Genomic DNA, 27,346 nt, shown 5'->3' on the forward strand with positions numbered 1-27,346 from the left:
TCCCAAGGCAAGCTGAGCCTTTATTTTATAGTGAGAGGTAAACAAGGTAGTGGTTTCCATTAGTTACACAGTTCTTGTGAGTTTCACTTGTTTTGACCATGGTTATACTTCCTGCACTTCCTCAGCCCATTAGCTTCCCAGATAAGATCTAGGGAGCCTCATAAGGTCAAGCCTAATTATGCTAAGAGGACTGTGCCCTCTAAGCTGGGAATTGTTTGTGACATTGCCAACAGGTCAGTCCGAGGCTTAACCCTATATCAGCTCCCTACAATAGGTGAAAGACCACTTGAACAGAGACCAAAATGGAGGAAAAGTGAGCCAGGGAAAAGTGGCCCAGACAGAGAACAGCAAGTGCAAAGGCCCTGAGTCAAGAAACACAGTGGCTGGAATGGAGTGAGCAAAGTGGAGAATGCTAAGAGATGAGACCAGAGAAGTAGGAGGGGCTGGCAGGCCATAGCGAGGAGTTCAGATTCTATTCCAAGGATTCTAGGAAATGACTGACGAGTTCTGAGCAGGGAAGTGATATGATCTTATCTACTTTTTAAAAGGTCACTCTGCCTGATTGAGTGATGACTGAAGCAGCGAGGCCAGAGTAGAAACAGATGGGGTCATCTGGATGAGGGTAGGGAGGTATGGTGGTTTTTAAGACATACTCTCATGGAACAACTATCAAGAATCATGAAGAGATAATGTGAGGACTGAAGGAATGAGCAGGATCAAGAATGATGCTTATAGTCTGGGCCTGGGTAACCAGGTAAGTGGTGGTGCCACATAATATGGGGAGTCTGAGACACCCTTTAAACATCAAAGTGTGGATGTTGAGTGGGCAATGGTATGTAAGCTGCGGGCTCGGGAGAAAGGTCTGGACTTGTCAGCTTAAGGATGACCACAGGGATGTGGCACTCAGGTCCTCATCTCTTGGCCCCAGTTCCAGGCACGTACCCAGGTGTCACCTCCTCCAGGGCTCTCACTCAGCCCTGTGGTTCCTACTGCCTGGAATGTCTGCCTGGACTTTTGCAGCGTAGACTCCTACTCCTCTCTCTCTCTCTCTTTTTTTATTATAAGAAGAATTTTTTTTTCTTGTTTTAAGATACGGTACATTTTCTCAATGGATCTTGAATCCTTAGTGAAATGGTGTCTTAATTATGAAAAGACAAGTCTCCTTGGGTTTCTAATTGAAAAGGGTTTGGTTTTTCTTTTCTCTTTCAAATATATTTGTTGGGGGTCTACAGTATGCCATGCTTTGTCCTAAGTGACAGAGAAAGCAGAGGGTAGATTACAAATGACTAAATGGTATTTGTCAATGGATTGACAATCATTTGGTCTCTCTCTCCTACTCCTCTCTTAAGACTTGCTCAAAAGTCACCTCTTGTCTATGAGACCCCTCCCGATTCCACAGAACAGAGCCACTTAGTCCTCTCTTTCCCCACGGCACCCTGTTGCATGCCCTGATGATGTCACAAGCCCAAGTCTCACCACAATCTATTTGTACCTTTGCTCCCTGAGAGCTCCTTGAGGGCAGTGAGTGTAAGTCTACTCTTCTCTGTGTACCACCTAACATAAGGCCATGGTGAACATTTGCTAAATAAATGGAGTTCTCTCTGCAAAGAAGTGCAAAAGAAAGTATATCCATGTAAACTGACTCACATTGCAGCTGCCGTGTGCAAGGGGAAAATAAGGCGCTGTCACTAAAGCACTAATAAAGCTCAATGGGGTAGAACCAGATCTTCCTTTGAGGAGTTTCTTAACACAAAATAGCTTCAAGAAATCTAAGAGTTGAGCATCTCAGGATGTTGGGAGGTGTAACTGTACCTGATAAAGGTGTTTTGGGTTTTACTGTGGAAACACCCAGCAAGTCCAAAGCCATAGCAATTGGGAGTTGGAGACAGAGGGAAGGACACCTGGAATTCTGACAGTGACCCTAGAGGGTGGTCCTATCTGCCCTCTTTATAGATGTGGACAGTGAGTATCAGAGAGGTTAGGTGATTTGCCCAGAGTCACAAAGCTGAGAAGACAGGAGCCAGGATTCACACTCAGGTCTTCTTGATACCAGTGCCTGTGCTCCTTCCAGCACACTCCACAGCCTCACTCTATGATATGAGGTCACATGGCGAGAAGGATCTTTAGGGACCACCTGGACCCCAAACTGCACCAAGGAAATGTAATTCTGCAGAGGGGTGTGGTTTTCCCACTGTGACTGAGGAGGAGTCAGCAGAACCCAAGCCGGAAACTGTCTCTGAACCCCAGGAGCACTGGGTCTGCACTCCCTCCTATAGTCCTCACAGGGCAGAGACAAAGCAAAAGATAACATTTTAATGGTCTAACTTATCTGCTTACAAGTACCTTAGAAATAAAAGTGAGAGGATGGGAAATTGCGTTTTTCATCACTTATTACTGGCTGTGTGATTCTGGAGCTCCACTGATCTGAGAAATGTGGTCACCTCATCAAGTGGGTTACAGAGCCACAGGAGGAAGTGAACTGACCAGTATGTGGCCGCTCTCTCATTCCTTCAGACAAATTTTTGCTTCCCACCTATTGTCTGCAAGACCCTGAGCAGCGGAAAGGGAAAAGAACACTAGAGTTGAACTGTGGCTCCTCACTTGTGTAATATTCAGTATGGTAACCTCTTTAAGCCTCAGTTTCTTCATCTATAAAAAAAAAAAATTAACATTCCCTGCTTTACAAAGTTGTTCTGGTAACTAAATGGGATGACACATGGCCCTGGTATAGGAGTGACTCAGTAAACACCAAGTGGCTGGTGGTGTATTCCTTGCCAAGAAAGAAAAGGAACTTACTCATAGAAAAGGGAACGGAACAAGTTAGCTCCACCAAAGCTCTTGTGAAAAACTCAGCAGAATGAAGTAGCATCGTACTCCAAAAATTTACTACAGCATCAAGAAATTCTTTAAGAAGTTTTTAGTGGCTGAGCATCTTAAGGTAGGAGAGAGAGAAGGAGAGGCAGAATGTGAGAAAAGAGAGGATGAATTTGAATACACCACTGTATTGGTAAGAGTCAGGAGAAGTTAAAGTATATACATAAAAATAATGCAACTTTATCACTAAAGGATAAAGTGGCCTATTAATTATATATGGGCCTATCTTTTCTGTCAAGCTCCTATTCAACCTTCAATACCCTACTTGTTTGATGACTTCTTCCATCCCACTGCACCTAGAGGTTAATTAATCATCCCTCTACTAACTGATTCTTATTATTGCCCATATTACACCACCTCTGCTCATTAGGCTCCTCCACCAACACTGAGCTCCTGAGAATGAATATACATTGTATGATTCATCTCAGGGCTCATGTGGTGGCTTTCCCCTGGCTGCAGGATCCCCAGCCATCAGCTACCAGTTCGGGGCATCTCCAGAGGAGAAGTTTCTTTCTACAGCAGGAAAAAGAGAGAGGACTTACATTTATCAAGTGTCTGTTCTGTGCTGAACATCTCAGAGGCACCTTTGAATCTTAAATCATGTATTCCTCGAAATACCCCTATGAGGGAATTATCCCTATTTTTGTAGAAGGGGGACCCTGAGTCTCAGAGAGGTGAATGAGGTTAACAGCCAAAAGTTTGTGATGCTAGTATAAGTAATGGGGCCAGGATTTGAACCTGGGTCTATCCAACTCTTGATCCCTGTTTTCACTGGACCAGACCACCCTGCCTGTGTCTAATGAAGCGGAGAACATCCTAGGACGATATGTGGTCTGGGCATCAAATCTACTGTCAGATTCAGAAGTGAGGTCTGTGTTAAGAAGCTTTGGCCAACACAGGACAACCTGTTAGCAAAAGCCAGACATCAGCTCAAAGAGGCAGAGAGGAGGTTCTAGAGGAGGCAGGATTCAAAGTTTCATATGCAGTTAGCAGGTGGTAAGCTAACCATCTCCAGAGACCTGTCCTTTCCAAAGAGAAAAAGATATTCCAGACCAGCAGTTCTCAACCACGTGTAATCCGTTAAGGTTCCTCATCAAGAATTCATAGACCCTTCCCAAATGCTAAGGAAATGTTCTAAAACATGACTGTAAATGCCAGTACTCTGAGGAGAAAGCTGTGGACGAAAGTCGCCACAGGAAGTCTGGGAATGTCACTTCCCTTTCCGTTCTCCACCCTCGGCTCAGTGAAGGAAACATCCATGGTGTGCCGCAGGCAAAAAGCCTCACAGTGGTCTGACTCCACTACCTGTGGAATCAGAAGACTGTGTCCAAGGCACAGTCACTTACCAGCTGTGCGACACTCAGTGAGCCAGACCTTTGAGCTCAAGTGTCCCCAGATATAAACAGAGAGGAGAGGGGAGTACCTGCTTTATAGGGAGGCCATAGGGATGCTATGAGAACATACACGTAGGAAGAACGTGGTATCTAGGTACAAGGAGGCGATGTAGGGAACCCTTGGTACCTCATTACATCACTTGTCACCTCCCTCTCCTCAGATCTCTTGGGCCTGGCACTCCCTGGTGCAGCCATTTAGATGCTGACCCAGCCTTGGTGGGAAGGACGAGGCAGCCCTGGGAGAGCTGTGGATAGGAAACTGTGATTTGGCTGTTATTCTTCCAAAGGTTTCCTGGCACAAAGACAATCTCTAGATAAGTAATAATTACATTGGTTACAGTAGTTGGGGAAAATTTTTGTCACCTTACCAGATGATATTCACCACCAAAATCAAGGTATGAAAACCATCTAATTACATCTCTAGCTTAATGTATTTTGAATGCTCTTCTAAGATAAATATATCATTTTGATGGCATATCTGTGAATTTTTAAAGTTTACTTTTTTAAATACATGTTTAAGCAAAAACTAAATTATTGGAGTAATAATGGGACACTCTTGGGAGGAGTATGAATTGGTACAGCCTTTTTGGAGGGTAATTAGGCAATACTGATTTAAAATTTAAATGGCAAACTATTCAAGCCCAAAGTCCCACTTCTAGGTATCTATAGCACAGAAAATCTCATGCAAAAATTCACAGGTTTGTGCTACAATGTCCACAGCAGCCATGGTGGCAATGGCAAAAGATCAGAAACAACCTGGGTGTCTACCAACACAGGAATGAGTAAATAAACGTAAAATGCATCCATACCATGGAGTACAACTGTTAAAAATAATGAGGCACGTTTATCTGCACATGTTGAGTTGAAGAGATAATACAGGAGATGGAAGTTGGCTATAAGAAGGAAAGCTGCAGAACCGGATGCATAGGTTCTGTTTTTTACAGAACACAAGTAAAAACCAATATGTTGGAGGTGAGGGCAAAGGAGACAGGGATTGAGAGGTGGGGGGTGGGGCATAAGCAAATGAAAATGTCCAGAACTGTACTCAACAAAGTCTCAAAGGTGACTATCTTTGGGGAGATTGGGAAGAGGTAACAGAAGACTTTCTTCCTTTAAGTTAATGCACACCAGTGTTGTCTGAATTTGTTACAAGTGTGTACTCTTTCATGATGACAAAAGCATAAAAATATACAAGCTCAGAGGATAATTGTTTTTTAACTGTCAGTGTTGGCAAGGACTCCCGTAAAGTAACTACTGTGGGTTGCAGCACCTCCTCCCCATCTCTGCTGGTGGCCACCAGTGCCCGGGTCCTCACTGGCTGGAAGGAGGAGGGAGGGACCTGCCTCAGAAACAGCCACAAAGGGGATCCTATCCAGGAGGGAGAATCTCAGACTCCTCACCTATTTCAATAAGGATTCTGCCAAATTAAGACCATTTCAACCAGATGGCTAATAAAAAGGGCTAAGTGTCTTTAACTGTTCAAATTTACAACATCATAAATTACTGAATTAAAGCATGCACTTGTTTTCAACCTCCCTTAAAGAGAGGTAATCAAAATTTATATCCTGCATTACCCAACATTTTATGTTGACTTGTAAGTCTTGCTGAGGACTTCTTAAAAATTGTTAACGAGAAATCCCCACAGGGAGGAGAGAAGGTGACTGACTACTAAACCCAAAAGGGCCTTCATAAAACACCACAATGGCCCCTGGGGTTACCATAAAAAGGACAACGTAGTGAGTGAAATAACCTTCCTCCCGTGATCAAAGTTGCTAGTGAATATGTTCTAAATTAACGCACAGTGTCTGAGAGGTGCTGGCTACCTGTAACACACTCGATTCCCTTCAGGCCAGGGAGAAGGGCAGCAGCCGGGTGGGGCAGGGAAACAAGAGAAGCAAGTCCCTGAGGAGGGGCCGCTCCGCAGCAGGGCTGTGAGGGAGGATGGACCCAGTGCCATCGCTTCGATTTTCCATGAAGACCTGGCAATCCCGACGTCTAGACAATACCTACCAACTTCTAAAAGTCAGTCACTAATTTAGAAGTTTTAAAACACTGTGAGGATGGGCAAAATATATCTCCAGGCCAGATGCAGATAATGAGTAGAGTTTTCAACCTCTGCTTAAAAGTATCTACATTTCAATAATAGATCGTTTTTGTTCAGTTTTAATTTTAGAAAGATGGGTGAGGCAAAAACAGTATAGACTGGAGATAAACACAAGAACAGTTGATCTTAAAAAGATATTTCTAACATTGAGACAGCAATGGTAGTTGTCTATATCAAATATCAAATTCTGAATAAATCATTTACATTTATTCAGCTATACTAGGCACAAAGTTCTGAGAGCGAGAATTTCTCAGGTCCAGAGAGAAGTCCTACAATTTACTGTCAATGAACCTATAAGAACTTACTATACTACTATGTATTAAATGTTTACCATTAAACCTTTAAAATACTAACAGCGCCCATAGAAACACTTCTCTGTGCCAGGTGCTATTCAGGCATTTGGTACCCAGATCACCAAGGTGCATCACACAGCCTCTGGGCAAGATTCCAAAAATCTCCCTCCAAAACAAAAAGCAAAACAACAAACTTAGTCTCAACATCATAAAACTGTGCTCATTTTCTCCAAAGCCAAAATGATAACAGCTTTTTGTGCTAATAATAATACTGCACATAATTTACAACTCACAAAGTGCTCTTCTTACACCCTCACTCCTCACAGCCTATAACTACATTCAGACTGTATCTCATCCAAAGCCTTCTTACAATTATCATTCACAATACAACTTTTTAAAAACAACAGTAATAGAGCCCTAGTTGGTTTGGGTCAGTGGATAGAACGTCAGCCTGCAGACTCAAGGGTCCCGGGTTCGATTCTGGTCAAGGACACATGTCTGGGTTGCAGGCTCTATCCCCAGTAAGGGGGCGTGCAGGAGGCAGCCAATCAATGATTCTCTCTCATCATTGATGTTTTATCTCTCCCTCTCCCTTCCTCTCTGAAAAAAAAAAAAAAAAAAATATATATATATATATATATATGTAAAAAATAAATAAATAAAATAAAATAAACAGTAATGGTACAGATATTTGGTGTTTTCTCCATGTCTAGTACAATGCTAAGCACGTTTTCGTTTCACCCTCACAAGAACCTCATAAAGGTGATTACTATTATCACCACCCCAGTTGACAGGTGGGGAAACTGAGGCTTAGAGAGCTTGTGTGGTGTGTCTCAAGTCACATTCCTAGCAGGCACAGAGTTGGCATTCTGCAGCAGGTCCCACTGAGACCGGTGTGATGAGTGCCCTTATTTAAAGGCATGCTCCTCGTGGAGGCAGCTGCCCTCCAAGCCCATCTCAGTTTGCAGCCAGTAAATGCACTGAAGGCGCAGGGCGGCTAAAGTCCTCCTCCGCTCCTCCCCCATGCCCCTTTCCCCACTTGGTCAGAAGCCATTTTTTTTTTTTTTTTTTTTTGGCCTGCTCAAAACCAGTGTTACTCGGAGCTCAGCCAGCCTGGCTCTAGGCAGTGGTTCTCAACCTTCCTAATGCCGCGACCCTTTAATACAGTTCCTCATGTTGTGGTGACCCCCAACCATAAAATTATTTTCGTTGCTACTTCTTAACTGTAATTTTGCTACTGTTATGAATCGTAATGTAAATATCTGATATGCAGGATGTATTTTCTGGGGTCGCGACCCACAGGTTGAGAACCGCTGCGAGGGCTCTGGAGGACCACAAGGTCCCCCTGGAGAACTAGGCTTCTCGGCAACAAACCAAAGTAGCCAGTCCCCTGCCCAGCCTGCTGGAGTCTAGACAGGGCTTTCACATCACTGCTGCCTGAATGGGATCTCGGAAGAGGGTCCTGGCAGTCACAACAACCCCGTGAAATGGTCGCCAAGGTACCAAGGTGGGGGGCAGGGGAAAGAGGAGGCACCTTCAGCTTGGGAGAGGAGAAAAGGTTTATTTAGCCATCAGCTATAAACTATTATTCAAGGTGCCACATTAGACCCTCAAGAGAGGGAGAACTGGTCTCTAATGCACACAGGGATGAATTATGCAAGTAAAACAATAAGCAAGAAACACACACACACTCACTCACTCACTTCCAGCACAGGCCCACATGCACAGAAACTGCATCATGGATCAGCCACTCTATGTCCACCCTCACCCCTTCTGTAGACCTCTCAGCCTGACTGTACAGCCTGTCGGCCATATCACAGTGAGCACACTAGGAAAGACGGGGAGGTCATGATGACACATGGTGGTCAGAGCCATCCCCCTGAGTGTGTCCCAGTCCAGAGGAGCAAAGGGAAGCTAGCTCTGTCCTGGGAGGAGAAAGTGGTCACTTCCTTACAAAGGGAGGACGCAGGGTTGGCAAGGTGGAAAGAAGGAAGGTGAGTGTGCAGAGGAACAGACCTGTTCAGGCACAGATGCTTTCTTAGCACAGCTGGCTCTGATTTGGAAACCGGAGGTGAGGGTGCAGGCTAAAATGTGGGGGGCCCTGGGAAGCCCCTTTTATGTTCATAGCCCAGACTCCCATGATGTAAGTGGTTGTCTGGGCAGTCAGGCAGGCTGTCAGTCAACTCTCTGGTCAGGCTTCTGCTATCATGAGACAGGCAGGGGCTGCCCAATGGGGAACAAGGATTCACTAATCTAGACCGACACAAATCAATGTAAAATGTGAATAGTGGATAATGGGCTACTGGAATGCGTGGCAGAGGGACCATGGGGTATGGAAGAATGGGTAAGAACACCTACCCACTCAGGCACTGGGGGCCAAAGTCCTGCTCGCATGTCCTCAATTGATCTGGACCTCAATTCCCTTGAATGCCATCTCTGGGATAATAATGATAACACTTACCTCAGCCAATACCTGCTGAGGCCCTAATACTAAGTGGTTACCCACCAAGCACTCTGACAGTGCTGGCCACAGGGTGAGCAATCACTAGGCAGTATAAAAAGATAATGGTAATGGTGAGGATAAGGCCTTATCAGGGAGGTGGGAAAGGCTTCCCAGTAAGAGGCAAATCGGCTGGTAACTGAAGGGCAAATAGTCATGAACGAGGCATATTGGAAGGAAAATGCATTCCATGTGGAGGGGACCAGCTTATGGAAAGTCCCTCAAAGGGAAAGACGCATAAGTATTTCCGGGCAAGGACAGCCGTCCCAATGCCTGCTGGAGCACCCTGGTCAGCAGAACACCTCTGCTTTAAGACAGCTTCTTCTTCTAGAAAATCCTCCCAGATTACAGTGAAACCCCAATAAAATCTGCATTCTCAGCAGTTTCCCAGGTCTGTGGCAGAACTAGGAAGTGAAGAAGATGCAACAAGCATCAAGCTGAAGGCCCCAAATGGAAACATGAGAATGTATTGCCTGTCTCGTTGGTGCATTGTGCCAGCACCCATGGGGAACCCAGTCATGGACTGGCATCCCTGGGGCCAGAGTCTATGTCTCAGTATCACTGAGGACTGAGTGAAGATAAAGAGGCTGTGGGCACTTCCACAGAGGACCACTCGCTATCCTCACGCCCCCAGACAGAAAAGCATTCTCAGCTGAGCTGTGGGAGCAAAGCTGTCAGCTGCTAGCAAGAATTATTTTCGCTAATTTATAAAATTTGGAATTCATCCAGGCTGAAGCTGGGCAGACCTCATTCCTAAGCATTTCTTGATGGATTATTTTTCATTCTGAATTGCTATTACTATCCCATCAATAGCAGGAGTTGTGGTTGTTTTGTTTTTGTTTTTGTCAGCATAAAGAATACAGAGAGGTTCAATGCCCTAAGCCTTGGGATACTGGGAGACACAACAAACAGCCACAAACCCAGCCCAGAACAACCTATGCTGCACTCAAAACTGAGAAGAAGGGACCCCACCAAACCCAGTGGCCAATGAGCCTCCAATTTCATATACATCTGTTCATGTTATAAATCTGCTGTTTGGCTGCGCAAACAGACATTTCACTCCTTTACAAACATTTCCTGAGCCAGGTGAACTGTGCTGGCACCGAGAACCAGAGATTGTGTGTGTGTGTGTGTGTGTGTGTGTGTGTGTGTGTGTGTGGTCCCCACCCTGAAGGAGCTCAGTTTACTGAACATAACAGATAGTAAGTAAATCAACAGTTATGCTGATAAATGCTCTGGGAGAGAAAAATGCAGGGTGTTCTGGAACCAGGAGGAAGGTCATCTCCAGGTCACCGAGAAGTGCAGGGTGGGGAAGGACGGTGTCCGGAGAATGGAAACTTGACTGAGTTACCAAAATGGGGAGCAGGGGTGGGTCACTCCTAGGAGAGGGCCCAGCAATGGCAAAGGCACCATGAGGCATAGGCTGTTGGAAGGTTGGACTGAGGTTAGAAATATGGGTTAGAAAAAAAAGTGAAATGAGGAAGGTGGCCCAGGGCCAGATTATGAAAGAACTGTAGGCCTGCTGACGGGACTTGGGTTTTCTTCTAGAAGCAATGAGAAGCCCTTGGAGAGTTATAAGCAGAAGAAAGCCATGGTCAGATTTGTGAATTAGAAATATTTTGCTGATAGGAGTGTGAGAGTGGCATGAGGGAAGACAAAGATGGACACAGGAAGACAAATGAAAAGCCTGTTTAAAAAAATTCCCTACGATGAGTCCCAAAATGAAGGAGTGAAGAGGGAGAAGGTGTGAGGTGACAAATTGAGAGATGGTCTCCACAGGATGTGGCAGCTGGTGGGTGATGACAGTTGAGGGAAAGGACAAAGCCAAGAATGACTCCTCCAGGAGACAGAACTGAGGGAGTGTAGTCCCACCCAAGGCAGGCAACAGACACACAGAGAGAGACACATTTGGTACCAGGGGAGGGATGAGTTTGAGATACCTGCGGGGCCACAGCTAGGAGGGAGGGCTGAGAGGGGGTTTGGGGCTGAATATGTACATGTGGGTGACTCCCAGATAGAGGAAGCAGTAGATGAGCTCACCTGGGGAGAACACTTAGGGTGGCATGAAAGGGACCAAGCAGAACTTTATTAAGCTAAGGACTAAGAAAACGGGCAAAGCAGACTGCGAGGCTGAGGTCTGGAGGACAAGGAGAGGGCAGGCCAGATAAGGAGTGAGCAGACCCAGGAGGGGAAGGGAGCGCTCAGCACGGTCAGAGACGTGAGGTTTGGAGGGAGCCCTGCTGAGGGAACAGTTAGCTGGGTGCTAACCACCACAGCCAAGCAAAAGAATTAAACCTCAGTAGCACTATTATGACATTTTCCCCCAACAGCCTCATTATCTCACTTCCTATCTTGGTGAGGCCTTCCTGGTGACCCTAACTAAACTGTTAGCCCATTACCCTCCACCCCCCTCTCTCACTTTATTTCACTTGAGAGCATTACCATGCTGCCTGCCCTTGCACTACTGTGTATCTCAGACCTCTAGACTGTCTGACTGCCCCACTAGGACATCTGCCTGACGAGGACAGAGCACTTGTCTGGTGTCATTTCTATAACCACAGCGCCGAGAGCACCTTGTCCCAAGTTGCCTGGCTCATTAGAAGCAACAAATATTTAGTGAGCACTTACTGATACCATGTAGATGCTGGGAGCACAGACGCAAACAAGACAGAATAGGGCCCTGCCCTTGGAGCTTGAAATTGGAGGTGAGCAGAGAGAAATACCAAGTATCGAAACAGAAAGTAGATTATAATTGCCACAGAGCTAGGACCGAAATCCTACTGACAAGGTTCCTTTCCAAGCCCAGGGCTGCCGCCTTCTCCACTAAAGGAAAACAGTATCTGGTGAAACAGTTAAAGTTAAGTGTGAAGTTTGGGCTTCGTCTCTTCCAGAGATCCCACACTCCTTCCACCCTTTTAGTAGGTGCCTAGGAAGTGGAAACACCCACTAGAGTCTTTGAATATTTAAGCGGAAGAGCTCAGTCTGTCTCTAGTAATTCTATGTAAGTAGGAGGAGAAATTCTGACTTAGATGGGAGAAAACAGGGAGCAGCATAAACCAGGGGTCAGATAGAACTGGGTTCAAATCCCTTATAACCTTGGGCAGGTTATTCAACCTATGGCTGGATTTCCTTATTGCTGAAATGAAAATAATACTTCTCACGTCACAGGCTGTTGCAAAGATAAAATAAAGTGACAGCTAGAGAGTACTCAGCAGTGTACCTGGTACACAGTGAGCGTTCCATAAATGGTGACTCTAATCCAGTTACGCCTGTTGTTTTTATTACTCTCTTTTAATTGCTATATTCACATAAACCAAACCACAAATGACTTAGAATTCAAACCAAAGAAGGTACACTCAAAATAATCAGAGCATAAATTGATATCTAGTTGAATGACCTGAAGAATTACTTCAAATTACCATATTTGAGCAGACTCTGCAGTAAGAAGTTTTATTCCAATTTATTGGTCCTCCAAACTTAGGCAAATCTAAGTATTTCCCCAACAGATCATATCTTGTCTCATGGCAAGAGTCCAAACAGGACTGGATTCTGCAGTGCAAGTTGCGGCAGAGCTATGCACACCACGCCTCAAAGGGAGCCTAAGAACACAATGCAGCCCAATGTACACACAAACTCCCAAACACAGCTTGGCTCCAGAGGAGGAAGTGAGAACTGGCCCCAGCATGCTTTACCGGCCTCAAAGCTAAAGAACAGGTTACTGAGACATGCAAATGCTGAAATCTTCTGTGTCGCCTTTCTTTTACCACCCAAACTCTAGGAGTGGTCCACTTTACTAATGCCTCTGATTCTTTATTCCTTATTTCTGTGCAACCTGTGCAACTTGGCTTCCTTCCACTTCCTCCTGTCCTCGGCCCCTCACGGCATCACATGTCTCAAGGCCGCTGTCACCACCTTGTCACAGGTTTGGTGCCCTTCTTTCAGGTCCTTTCTCCCTTCCTGGGACTCCCACCTTCCTGGCTCTGGCTCTTTTCTACCTACTTCTCTCCATCCCCGAGTTGGGTGCATTCCCCAAGGCTCGGGCCTCTGTTCACCATGGGAGAACGTATTTAAGCCGATGGCTCCTGTTCTACCTCTCCAGGCCTGCCCTCTAAGTCCAGGCTTCAGCCCTGCTTTTCCAGCTGTCTATGAACCACTGTCATCTTGAATTCAGTGAGTCTAAAACCAGACACATCAACCACGCTTCTTCACACCTGATGTCTCCCAAGTTTAAATTTCTTTCTTTGGCTCCTGTCGTTAAGAAGCCTGAAAATCCTATGGTTCTTCCTTTGCAATCTCTCTTCGATTGGTCCTGTGCTCTCATTCTAACCACTCTTAACCACATGACCTCATGCCTGGATCACTTTGGTTGCCTTTGAATAGGGCTCATGCCTCTTGTCCAGGTATCAGATGAATGTTCCTAACATGTCACTCTGCCATTTCACTTCTTTTGCCCAAAATAATGTCAATAGTTCCCTACTGCCTACAGGAAAAAGACCAAATGCGTTAGACTGGCATTTAGGGATTAGAAAAGGAGTGGGCAAACTACAGCCCACAGAGCAAATCTAACCCACTACCTAGTCTGTAAATAAACTTTTATTGCAGGGTGGGGAACATCTAGCCTGCGGGCCATATAAGACCTGCAAAATCATTTGGTCTGGCCCTACCAAAGCATTGGGGTGAGTTAATTGTTTGACCAAATATAGCAGGTTAATGTTTTTGTTGTTAATCCTCACCCAAAGCTATTTTTTGAATGAATTTGAGAGAGACTGGAAGGGAGGGGGAGAGGCAGAAAGAGAGAAACATCAATGTGAGAGAGACACATTGACTAGTTGCTTCCCACACGCTCCCTGGCCATGGCTGGGGATTGTGCCCTTGACCGGAATGGAACCTGGGACTCTTCAGTCTAAGGGCCAACGCTCTATCCACTAAGCCAAACTGGCCAGGGCTAGCAGACTAATTTTTAAGTTAACAATTTCAAATGGCCCAGAATGATATTATAAATATGCAAATGGCTATTGAAGAAAAACAGTTCCCCACCCCTGCTTTATTGAAACACAGCCACACCCACCATTTATGTATTATCTATGGCTGCTTTCATGCTACAATGGCAGAGTTGAGTAGCTATGACAGAGACCACATGGCCTATGAAGCCAAAAATATTTACCATTTCATCCTTTACAGGAAAGTTTGATGACCCTAGTCTAGAATAATCAAACACCAGCAGCTCCTGTCAAAGTTCTTGCCCATGACTCCTCTGGATGAAGTTCTCTACAGCTGAGACCACTTTCACTGTGTCTTACACCCACCGTCTCAAGCCCAAAAAGCTTATTTCTCTCCTCCCTGGACTTCTTCCTTCAAAAAAAGCCAAAGTTCTACCTTTCCATGAGGCCATCTGTATCCATCCCCTGCCTCCCTGGATGGCCTTCTCTGGCCCCCTCTCTGCAGCTCCCACAGAAGCCTACACTGACACTCCATTTCTGTGGATCTGTTCCTCCTTGACTACAAGCTTCTTTAGGGTTCAGGCTTGGTAACTTCCACAGAGCACCAATGACAACTACTGATCCTTGATAGCATAATTTCGTAAGAAGGCATCAAACAAACTTACCAATGAAGGCCTGGGATTCCACATTTGAAAAGTTAAGCTTGGGTCCAAAAGTATGCACTCTAGCCAGCACCACCTACAAAATAAGCCAATGAAATGAGTTTAGCTTTAAAATAGAATATTTATACATTTCCTTTAAACTTACAACTCCCAATAAGTTTGATTTACCTTCCTCCCAGGATGCCCATCTCTGCTTCTCTGCCTAGAAAAAGCTACTTATCCTTCAAATCCACTGAACAGTCCTTCCCTGGAAGCCTCCCCAGGGTCCTAGGCAGGCCAGGCACACCCTCCTCCCAGCTCCCATAGAGCTCTGGTGAGATGTTTATGGCAACACTCTGGCACAATGTAGCATAATTTCTTATTTAGGAAAGGGATTTCTTACACTGTAGACTTATCAAGAAAAGAGATTTAGTAAATTCATTCCTTCCCTTTCCCCCACTGCCTAGCACACTACGGGCATTTAGACAGTCCTCAATAAATATTTGTAAAATGGGTGGAAAAATAACCTACTCAATTCATTAACACACTCCTGAGTATCTAACATTCTGCTTGCCTGCAATTTTTACTATACAGATGCATGCCTCAATCCCACTGCTTTTAATAGGCAATGGTTTAACGGGAAGAATTAATGAGATTAGCCTTCTAAATGCACACCTTTGGAATGACACTCCCTTGGGCAGAAACCTCCAGAGACTCCCAGAATCTAAGAAGGCAAGCCCAATTCTAGAGCCAGGCTGCCAGGCCTGCACCAACTAGCCCGGCCTGATTCTGCAAGCTCAGCTTGTATGGTCTCCCCCCATGAGCCCTAGGAACCAGGCAAAAAGGACTGATAGCTAGTCCTTTCCCTCTGGCTGGAGGTCTTCCTCTGCTTCTCTCCATATAATTTCCTCCTACGGAAATGCCATCCATTTCACACATCATATTCCCAATCACCAAGTCATGGGATGGGGAAAGGGGTTGCATGGAGATAAGGTTTTTTTCTCTCTGATTTTTTTTTTGACTGTGATAAAGTACATATAACAGAATTAACAGGTCTAGCCATTTTTAAGAGTACAGCTCAGTGTTATTAAGTACATTCATACTGTTGTACAACCATCACCATTCATCTCCAGAATTCCCTTCATCTGCAAAACTGAAATTTTATACCTTTATAACAATAACTTCCCCTTCCCCCTTTCTTCTAGTCCCTGGCACCCAAAAATATTTGTGGAATGAACAACTGAAGGCATCAATGAATTTGGCCTCAACTCTCCCCATAAAAGCCAGAAGTACTGTCCCCTTCTGCTGGACTCCCATGCTACTATCTGCTCACCTTAGATTTATTTCAATCAATCTTAAATGATCATTTTTTTTGCACAATGGAATTCTCCTCAAGGCAGGAACGATGACTTACTTGAAAGGTTAAGCTTGGGTCCAAAAGCACAAAGACCTGTCCTCCATGTTGCTAGATCTGATGGGCAGGTCTTAGTCCTCATCTTACAGCTTTTGCTACCAGTTAGTCATTCCCTCTTGTTTGACTACTCTCTTCACCTGGCTTCCAGGATGGCAATCTTGGTTTTCCATCCACCTCACTGACTGTTTGTTCCCTTTGTTGGTTCTTCCTTGTCTCCCCGCCTCCTAATGTCAAAGTGTGCCAGGGTTCCGTCCTTATTCTTTTCTCTTCTCTGTATACCCTTGGTGATCTCACCTCATCTCAGGGATTCCAATATCAGCTATATGCTGATGATACCCAGATTTCTCTCCAAGCCTGGACCTCTCCTCTGAACTCCTGGCTAGTATGTCCTATTGTCTGCTTCAAGTCAAATGGACAAGCGGTCTAAGACTTGTCCAATGTCTCAAGCTTCACATGTCTAACACAGACCCCTGAGCTTCCTCCAGACTTGCTCCCTCCGGAATCTTACCCATCTTACTTTAATCCACTGACTGTCCAATTGCACAAGCCAACAGGTTTGGAGTCATTTTTGTCTCCTGTCTTTCTCTCTTATTCCACATCCAATCCTCACCAAAACTGTTTTTTTTTTTTTTTACCTTCAAAATATATTCAGAATATGACCATTTCTCATCCCCTCCACTATTACCATCCTAGATTATTGCAATAGCCTCCTAACTGATGTCCCTGCTTCTACTCTTGATGTCATTCTTACCTCCATCCATAGTTTATTCTCAATAAGGGAGGGACTCTGTAACAACGTAAGTCAAATTATATCATTTCTTTGCTTAAAATCCTTCAAAGTCTTCCTAGCAACGACAATGTCAAAGGAATGAATGTTTCCAAAGTGGTTTAGGGGAAGGTCGGTGGGGGAAGTAGGGTTTTCAGGCCACTGTCCTCTTCCCGTCCATGTATTTCTTGATTGGCAGTCCTGATTACCTCTCCTATTATCTGATTTCTTAAAGAAGGGAACCATTTTAAAGGGAGAAAAATACAATCAATCAGTTTCCCTTTTCAGTTCATGTATCACAAGAAGCCAATAACACTCACATTTCTCAAGAAGCAATTAGATATGCCAAGTATGCAACCACTTAATAACTAGTTTCCAAAGACAAAACTAGCCTTCCAGAGAATAGTCATTACCCCCTTGGTGGTGGCAAATCCTCCTTAAGCCCCTCTTCTCCCTGCTCCCTCCAGCCGGTCACCCAGCCTTGTGTGCCTACTTGTGCCTAGTCTCTATCCCTCTCTTCCATCTTACTGATGCTGTGGCTGGAGGTGAAATCCAAATGAATTAGCTAAGGTCTCATCAGTATCCTTGGAGCTACAGCAGCCTCCTAATCAGTCTCCCCACTTTTAGTCATTTATTTATTCCAACTACAACCTCAAACAGTTTCTGAGATGACTTTAAGTAAACCTGAATTTGATTAAGTCCCCTGCTTAAAATTCTCCAAAGAGTTTCCTAAATTTACATACTATATGTTTTTCAAAAAACATAGTACAGCAAGCCATAGTAAATATTGTTTTCTTTTTTAATCTTCCCTGGATGCTTTTATTCTGCATTCTTCTTAAAAGGACCTTGTTGGCCCTAACAGGGGTGGGCAAATGACCCAACACAGGCTAGAATGCTCTCCCCTCGAAACAGTGACTGGTCCAAAAGGATTAGCACACTACCCAAGCCTGGCCAACCACAGCCTTTCTCTGGAATTGATGTATGGATTCAGAGAAAGGAAGTCTCCCTTCCCTGGAATGGTTAACCTGGCGCTGTCAGCAGGGAAGCCCCCAGAAGAAGGGTGGCCTGTCTGTAGTGGAAAAGACTGATGCCAACACACAAAGAACAGAAGGCAAAGAACCAAACAGACCACCAGCAATATCAATGCCCATTGTGAAACCTCTTCATTTCGTGAACTCCTAGAGCGTCCTTTCCAGTTATGGAACTAATTACTCCCCTTTATGCCTCAGCGAGCTGGAGTCCCAACAGGCCCACCATGCTGTCGCCTGTATCGATGCTTTCCCCCCACACTGTTTTCTTTGCCCAGAATGCATACTCTTGGATTTGTGCACAGCAGCCAGGCTTCCTCTGGGGAGCCTTCCCTGAAGGGAGGCACAGTTAGTCCAAATTTCCTGATGTGCTGTAAAATGCTTAGACTATACCCACTCTGTTGCACTTACACTCCTCCCCTGCCTTTCCAGGTTCAAAGCTAGCTGCCCACACTAGAAACTACAGGCTCAACCTCATCTCTTCACACTTCCTTGTTGCCCATGTAGACTTTCATCTTTCTTCTGCCCCAATGTCCACTGTCACCTCCTACCACCTACAGAGTCAAATCCTTGGTATTGGGGTCCTTCACAAACTGGCCCCAACCCAAGTCCTCTAATTTCTACCAACCACTTCCACTTCCAGGAAGATGGAGTAGACATACCTTTCTCTATTCCACCTGCTATGCACAACTAAAACTCTGGATGTTATATATAAAACAAGCATAAGAAGACTCTGAAAGGCAGAGTGAAGAAGGCAGACCTGTTAGGGACCTCAGGACCCAGGCAGGACACTGTGGTGAGTTCCCTGCATTTTCTTGTTGCCTCACGTAACCAAGACTTGAAACTGAAGAAGCCGGCAACCTGGAAATGCCAATAGGCACAGAAAAAAAAAAAAAAAAGCCCCAGGAAAAGCTTGCTCCATCCAGCAAGACAAAAACTTTTAGATAATAAGTACTCTATTTCAGCCAAACACCACAGAAAACCTCATGTCCCACCCACACCCCTACCAGCAAAGTGCAAATGACATTTGGAAAAAACTCTACAGCTAACAATATACTTAATGGTGCAAGACTGAATGCTTTCCCCCAAGATTAGGAATGGAAAATAATGTCCATCCACTCTTATTCAGCATAGTATTGGAAGCTTCAGCCAGCACAAGAGGTAACAAAAAGAAATAAAAAACATTCAGATTGGAAATAAATAAATAAAACAATTTCTATTTGCAAATGATATGACTGTCTAGGTAGAAAACCCTGAGGAATATACACACACAAAAATGCTTATGACTAATTAGTGGGTTTAGCAAGGATGTGAGGATACAAGATAAAAATAAAAAGCAATGAACATGTGGACACTGAAATTAAAAGTACAATACCATTCACTATCACTGAAAAAAATAAAGAAATAAATACTTAGATGTAAATATAATTTCTTTCAACAAATCATTCTGTGTACAAGGCACATGAGTCTATCTCTGTCTTGAGGGTGGAGACAGTATTTGTTTTCCTCTCTAATGAAACCAAAATACCTAGCCATTGCCTAGCACCTACTAGACGTGCAATATTTATTGTCACATCTCATACCCTGCTCTGTTTAACATAGACTTTCTTCCCCTCTATGCTCTAGTGTGATCACTGTCTATTAAAAAGTGCCATCTCTAGTTTCTACCTTGGCAGGTCATGATTGCCAAGGAAGAACCAGGGAAACTGTCTGCTCCCACTCCCAAACACACTTATGTCCGCACACGGCAGACAATAGGGATTTGAAGTGGCCTCTGTAGGCATCTCTCAGCCTCACAGTCCAGGGGGTCCTAAGGCTTGGCCCAAAGGCTCCAGAGCATGATGTAATGGTGTGAGACCACTGCCACTGTTGTCTCAACCATGCTCTGTGCTGGAAGGAGCTATGAATGCACCCCCCTCCCCCATAACAGCTCAGTTATAAATGAGAATTTCTTGCCTGTGTTGAAGAAAGGGCTGTGGAAGGGAAAAGACTATGGGAGATAGGTCAGGGCCCAGAGGGCATATAGATTCTTTTTCCACAATCTTTCCTTTTCTTCTTACTCTGAGGTTAGCAAGTGAGAACAGTTAAGCAAAAGCCAAAACCTCAGAACAATCCTGATTCCTTTCTTCCCACACCCCACGGTCAATCCCACAGCAAAACCTGTTGTTTCACTTTTATTATGAATTGAAAATCTAACTACTTCTTACCATCTCTACCATTACCACCACTTGGGACCTGGCTCCTCTCATTACTAACCTGAATAACTCCAATATACTCCAACATTTTCCCCTGAGTCCTGCTTCCTCCCTCAGTCTATTCTCAACACAGCAGCGAGAGTGATCTTTTCAAGATGTAACACAGATCATAGTTACATCTTTCAAAACCCTAAAATGTTCCTATCCTAGCTCCCCTGGTCATTCACAATAGAACCAAGTCCTGAAAATAACCCCAATGGTCTGGCCACCATTACTTCTTTGGCCCCACTTTCTACCACTCTCTTCCTCACCTTCTCCTCACTCCACTCCAGCCACCCTGGCAACCTTTACTTTGCTGTTCCCATTGCCTAATGTTCTTCCCCCAGTTAAACATGACTCACTTCACCACCTTCACTATGGGATTCACTATGCTATGAGTTCACCAAACCCATTTCCTTTTTCTTGTGGGCAAGACTACACATGACTAGACTATATTTTCTAGCCTCCCTTTCAGTTTAAAGTAAACATGTGATAGAATTCTGGCCAATGGGTGGGAGAGATGTATGCTTCTTTCAGACTAGCCTATAAAAATTCCACCACAAAATCCTCTCTCTTTAACCCCATCCTCCAGCTGAATGGAAAGAAATTTGAGAGCCTTAATGAGGGCAGAGCCACAAGATGGAAGGAGTGTGGGTTCTTCAATAATCATAAAGAAGTATGGCTGCTAACCAGGAGCAGTCACACTGGAATTTTTCTGTGCAAGAAATAAAGTTATCTTGGGTTCATACACTGAGATTTGTTTGATACTTAACCTAACAATTTTGTTTCCCTCTCAGTGAGGCCTTCTTTGACTACTCTATTCAAAATCCTCCCAATACTTCTTAGCGGACTACCTTGCTTTTTCTCCATAGTCCTCATTACCATATAGCAGTGATTTTCAACCTTTTTCATTTCATGGCACACATACACTAATTACTAAAATTCTGTGGCACACCAAAAAATATATTTTTTGCTGATCTGACAAAAAAATAGATATATTAATGTTGATTCATCCACACCAGATGGCTATTGTCATTTTTTTTTATTTGACAATCTAAGGGACAAGAGATCAGTGCTCCTGACTAAATAGTCAGAATTTGCATGTTCTAAAAATTCTTGTGGCACACCAGTTGAAAATCACTGCCATATAGCATAATGTACATTTTATTATTACTTTTCTCTATATCCCCAAATTTGAATGTAAGTTGAAGGGAGAACTTTTGCTTCTTTTCCTTTTCCCTTTGCTGTATCTCCTGGTCTAGCACAGTGCCTTGCATGTTATAAAAATGTTCATTGTTGAATGGATGAATGGATGGATGGATAGATGGATGGATGAATGAATGAATGGAGCACCTGGGTTCCAAGATCAGAAAAGTCTGAGTTGAGGCTTGGCTCTGCCATTTACTAGCTGTATGACATAGGGCAAGTTACTCTACCTCTTTAAGGCTCATTTTCCTCATCTGTAAAATGGGGGAAATAACAGCACCTTCTGTATAGAGACTGGGAATAATTAACATCATGAAAGTAAGTCCCTTAGCACAGTGTCTAGTAATAGTTAAGACTCCACAAATACTAACTGCTTTGTTATCAACTCAAGGCCAGAGGACAAGACTGGGTGTCAGGCCCTTGCAAAGTTATTGGTAGGGATGTATGTCAGAGAGCAAGGAGCAGAATGGATATTTACATGCACAGACTCTTTTTTTTTTTTAAATATATTTTATTGATTTTTTACAGAGAGGAAGGGAAAGAGATAGAGAGTTAGAAACATCGATGAGAGAGAAACATCGATCAGCTGCCTCCTGCACATCTCCTACTGGAGATATGCCCGCAACCCAGGTACATGCCCTTGACCGGAATCGAACCTGGGACCTTTCAGTCCCCAGGCCGACGCTCTATCCACTGAGCCAAACCGGTTTCGGCGCACAGACTCTTCTGGAAGAAATTATGGCAAACACCTAGGTAGTGAGAATCAAGAGCTGCCTAAAAGTTCTCAGTAAATTGCCAGCAATTAGAAAAACATGACAACTGGTGTTGAGGTGATGAAAAATGTGTGTTGAGTCTGCAGAAGAGTGTGCTGGGGGCGAGAACACTACCCAAATGATGAGGGATCACTTTGTGCCTTTTAAGAAACAATTTTCACAGCAAAGCTAGAGAAAAGAGAAGCCTCTTGCATCATGGGAGCAAGGTAATAAGGCTATAAAAATGGAACTCAAATAAACCACACACAGGGCCCACATGGGCCCAGTTTTCCAGGAAAAATAGCAATTGCCACAGCACTCAGATGAGAGAGTCACACTTGTGCCTCAGCAGAACAAACAGCTTTCAAAAATCGTTAGGCTGCAGGAAAGCCATCGGGTTTGCCAAATCAGCAGTACCAGCCCTCACTTGCCCCTCTCTGTCATGCTCGCCTCTTTCTCCTGATAAAAGGATATACCCAATGCCTGTGCCTGCTTCACCATGTTCAAAACACAGAATCCTCCAGAATGAATAGCACTGTGCAGTCAGGAGGGCCCAGGCTGCACTCCTCCCATGTGCAGCCAGCTGCTCCCTCCCACAGGCCTTCTAGGCTTTCTCCTGGGCTCAGACCTGCTCTCAGTCTTAACTCCGGCATCTCCATGCAGCATCGGGCCTTGTTCATAAACCCCTTTCTTAAAACTCTTTCTTCCTCTGGCCCTTCAGGCTCTCACTAAACTCCCCCATCCCCACCTCCGCAATGCCTCTCATCTCCATCTGGAGCCCCTCTTCCACCTCTGCACCCCTAAATGTTGGTGCTATAAGCCTCCAAAAACGGTGTCTGCCTATCTTTCTGGTTCTTGAACCTGTTCTTCCTGTGTATCCAAGGCAGGAGAGCTTGGTGGTTAGAAACAGATTCCTTTTTATTTTTGTTAATCCTCACCCAAGGATATTTTTCTATTGATTTTTAGAGAGTGGAACAGAGTGGAAGAGAGAAACATTGATGTGAGAGAGATACATCAATTGGTTACCTCCTGCATGCACCCCGAACAGGGCCAGGGAACCTGCAACCAAGGTATGTGCCCTTGACTGGAATCGAACCTGAGACCCTTCAGTCCATGGGCTGACGCTCTATCCACTGAGCCACACCGGCTAGGACTAGCAACAGATTCTGAGGTCAGACCCACTGGGCCTAATCTTAGCTCTATAGCAGTATGATCTTGGGCAGTTAAGTAATTGCTTTCTGCCTATTTCTTCACCTATGAAATGGAAACAATGATAGCACCTCATTGGATCACTGTAGGGATTAAATGAGTTAATATGTACAAAGCTCTTAGAACCATGCCTGGCATAAAGCACTACCTAGGAACACTGGAACATGTGTCCATTACTCCAGCCAAATCCCAAACATACCCCACGTCCTTCCATCTCCATTTCCTCTACTCAGGCCTTTTATCTTTGCTGGGAATGTTCAGCCTCCATGTCAGCCAGCCCTTTAAATAGCATAGTTGACAAAAGCAACCATTCCATAACACCTTTCTTGATTCCCCTGCCCCAGGCGCCCAATGAGATGAGATTCCTCCCTTCTCTTAACAGGGTGGGCTGTTGGAAAAGAGACCTCCCTTGCGTATCCGTTTTAGATTTGTTTTATCCTTCCCACTCCCAGTTCATGAGCTCCTCAGAAACAAGGATGCAGACAAGGAGGTAGCGGGTTTTTCTTCCCAAATCTTTATTCCCTGTAAACTTAAGACACTGTAAAGACTCAATAAACATTTACTGATTAAGTTAAAATGCACAAGCCAACCAGAGACTGAAACAAAAGATCAGCAGGAGAGAGGATTTCAGGCTCAAAAGAGTACTGGGGACCAAGTCAGTGGTGTTTGGTTGTTGGCTTCATTTTAGTCATTTCCTAACAACCAACAAAAAGCCAAATCCTTTCAGCAAATTTGCAACCCGCTTCCACTGCTAAGAGTAATTTCTGATAGGCTCACTCTGGCTTAGGGAGACATGTTCTCCTAAGAAATCCCATTTAATTATCCTTTTTTAGGGCATTTCTTTAAAACAGCCTTAAGAAAGGATCACTGTTTATTTTATTTTGCTATTGTTTTAATCAAAGCATCAAAGATATAGGGATATAGAATTCCTCTATTTGAGCAGGTAGGTTATTCCTTAAGAGAGCAAGCAGCAAATCATGTATTACTTGTAAGTACACAGCCTTTCACTTACATCTAATCTCACATTACCGATAACTTGCTTCTTCATTCATGGAAAACACAACAAAGGTGTTCCTGACATTTAAAATAAAAATTTAATATAGACTCATGACATTATTCTTGAAAAAAAATTCTGATTCTCAATCTAATTTTGGGCCATTGCCATTAGCTAGATAAATGCCAACCTAATGAAATGATTCTGTAATACACAAAGATGGCTTAATGCAGCATTAGCTGAAAGAGCAAAAATTAGAAGCCATCTAAATGCCCCATTACCAGCTCATAGCTTATTGAAGACATTCCCTTGATAGAATATGATGCAGCCATCTTAAATGAGCATAATGAAAACCAGAGAACCCCATGGAAAAGGGCTGAGGTTGCAATCTTAAGAGTAAAGGGCATGCAAATGTGTAGGGATACGTGTTTGTGTTATCAGGCTGAACAGATGAGACCCAGGGTTTACAGTCAGATGCAAGGAAAGTTAGGGGAAAGCTAAGAGGAAATCTCAGTAAATGGGGCTACAGAGGATGGTGGCAGCCACAGGAAAATCAGAACCCTTCGTATGGGGCAGGGGCCCTACTTAGAAGTGTAGAGTGGGAGGCAGGAAAGGCTCCACCAAGCCAAGGTCATTTCAAGAATTCCATCCCAAAGTAGGCCGGGGGATGGGAAGAGAGCCCTCTCTAGTTTTTCAGAATGTCTCAATCCACGGACAAGTAAACAATTTTCAAAACCCCAAAGATGCTCAATGTCAAGCCTTGTCCTTTCCCTCATGTGGCCACTGGGCTCCACCTGAAAGCTCGGTCCCTCCCAAGCCTCCGAGGCTAATTCTGACCCAAGGCAGGAGGAATTTAAGGGGCTGTAGCCTAGAACCCAGGGATTTAGCTTGCTTGCTGCTAATCTGGCAGATAAAGAAAGTGAACCCCCAAGAGAACAAGCATCTTGGCCAAAGCCACACAGAGAGTTGCTGGCCGAGCTGACACTTGAATCTGAGTTTGCCTGTATCTGAGTTTAAAGCTTTTCTGGTATGAGACTGACTAATGAGTTGGACCACTTGGCACACAGTGCAGGGGCCCAACTGATGCAGTGAAAGAGTGGCTCGCAGTGAATAGACGAGCCTAGGCAGGGCAGAGCAGGAAAATCCCAGTGATGCCAGGACACTCCAAGAAGAAAAAGCTCCCTCCTGCACTCCAGCCCATCCATGTCAAACCCCAACCTCTAACTCCTTTGTTGGTTCAGCTAAAGCTCTGCTGCCCTGTGGGTGCCAATGCTGGTCCCTCATGGCATGGCCTATACCAGTGATGGCGAACCTTTTGAGTTCGGCGTGTCAGCATTTTGAAAAACCCTAACTTAACTCTGGTGCCAAGTCACATATAGAAATTTTTTGATATTTGCAACCATAGTAAAACAAAGACTTATATTTTTGATGTTTATTTTATATATTTAAATGGCATTTAACAAAGAAAAATCAACCCAAAAATTGAGTTCACGTGTCATAGGTTCGCCATCAGTGGCCTATACCATCATCTGTGGGTCCCACAGACAACTCCATCTCTGGATAGGAGAAAAATGACTCCAGGATTCTCTCTACAACCCATGTCCCCCTTGATTCCTACCCCTACCCCATCAGAATCCCCACTCTGGACCCAACCCCTCCACACTCACCTAAATACAAGAGACCAAACTCAGTACTCTGGCATTTAAGGTCCTCCCTCATATGGTCCTAACCATTTACCTAATCATGCCTCCCAAGGCACTCACCCCTTCCCAGAATGGACAGGGGCTGCTCCCCAGTTCCTTACGTCACTCCAGAAGCCATGCTCTCCTCCCCACCCCAAATCCCCTAATGGCCAGCTCAAGCTTTCTCTCATTCTCCAAGTCCTTCTCCAAACATGTTGGTATTGCTCACACTCTCTCCACTAAATGACTCCAACCACTTGGGTCCTGAGCAGCCAAAGAGCTAGACTCTCCCATGTGAAACAATCAGGTTATTCAGATGCTGTCACTCAAAGAACTATGCACAGGAGGTCCTCTTCTCCCTCAAATCTGCTCTAAATATAACCGGAGCAATTCCATCATTTAAGTGGATGTCAAACTCTCCCTTGCACCCCGTGGGAGGGGTGCAAACATTAGGCAGGATGCAGGAGCCAGGACCACCCCTGACAGATTCCGAAGCTTCTCTCACCTGGCCTGGCTATGCAGTGAGCACTTCCTGAGCTCCTATCACGCGCCGATCAGAAGGCACAGGGCACTTAAGACACAAATCCGAACAAGCCAGTCTTTGCCTTGCAAAAATTCGGACTCAAGCAGAGAAAAGAGTGAAATAATCCCCACTAACGCAGTGTGATAAATGCCACACTGAGAAAGAAGGCACCAAGGGAAGAACAGCAAGGAGCCGAGGCAGCATGGTTCCATTCATCCAGAGAAGGGGCTGAGAGAGGGTGCAGAGAAAGCCAAAGTGGAGCTGGTCCCTGCAGGGTACTCAACAACAATGATAAAGATAATGGCAGCCAGCATTTATTGGGTACTTAATGAGTGCTAAGCACTGTACCAAACACTTCACTTGCTTGACTGCAAATTCAATTACTTTTCATGATTGAGCCCCTACTAGTTGTCAGGCACTGTTTTAGGCACTGGGGATGGAGCAGCGAACAAAATAAACACTAGTCTCTGCTCTCAGAACTTGGTTCTATTGAGAAATGATAGACAATAAACCAAATAGCTAAGTAAACTGTAGAATATGTTAGATGGTGATAAGTTCTAAGAGAAAAAGATAAAGCAAAAAAGGGAAATAGTGAACACCTGTGGGACAGTGGGCTAGGTTGTACAACTTTACACAGGGTGACATATGAGCGAGGAGCTGAAGAAGGGGAGAGTGAAAAAGCCAGGCAGACACCTTGGGCAAGAGCATTGGAGGCAGAGGGGCAGTCAGAGAAAGAGCTTGAACAGGAAGCATGCCTGGTATGTTTGAAGAACAGCTGGGATTCTGATGGCT

General features: G+C 44.6%; 1 protein-coding gene across 5 annotated transcripts in view; it reads right to left on the reverse strand.

Moving 5' to 3' along the window:
* BMAL1 (basic helix-loop-helix ARNT like 1) overlaps nt 1–27,346 on the reverse strand; it is a 107,726-nt gene that overhangs the window by 60,230 nt on the left and 20,150 nt on the right. For all 5 annotated transcript variants that reach the window (XM_081098889.1, XM_081098887.1, XM_081098885.1 and 2 more), the window contains exon 2: nt 14,771–14,843. The gene's annotated coding sequence lies outside the window, so the exon portion shown is untranslated. The remainder of the gene's footprint in view (nt 1–14,770; nt 14,844–27,346) is intronic.

Source organism: Myotis nattereri, assembly GCF_964212035.1.
Source record: "Myotis nattereri genome assembly, chromosome: 9".
Taxonomy (NCBI): Eukaryota; Metazoa; Chordata; class Mammalia; order Chiroptera; family Vespertilionidae; genus Myotis; species Myotis nattereri.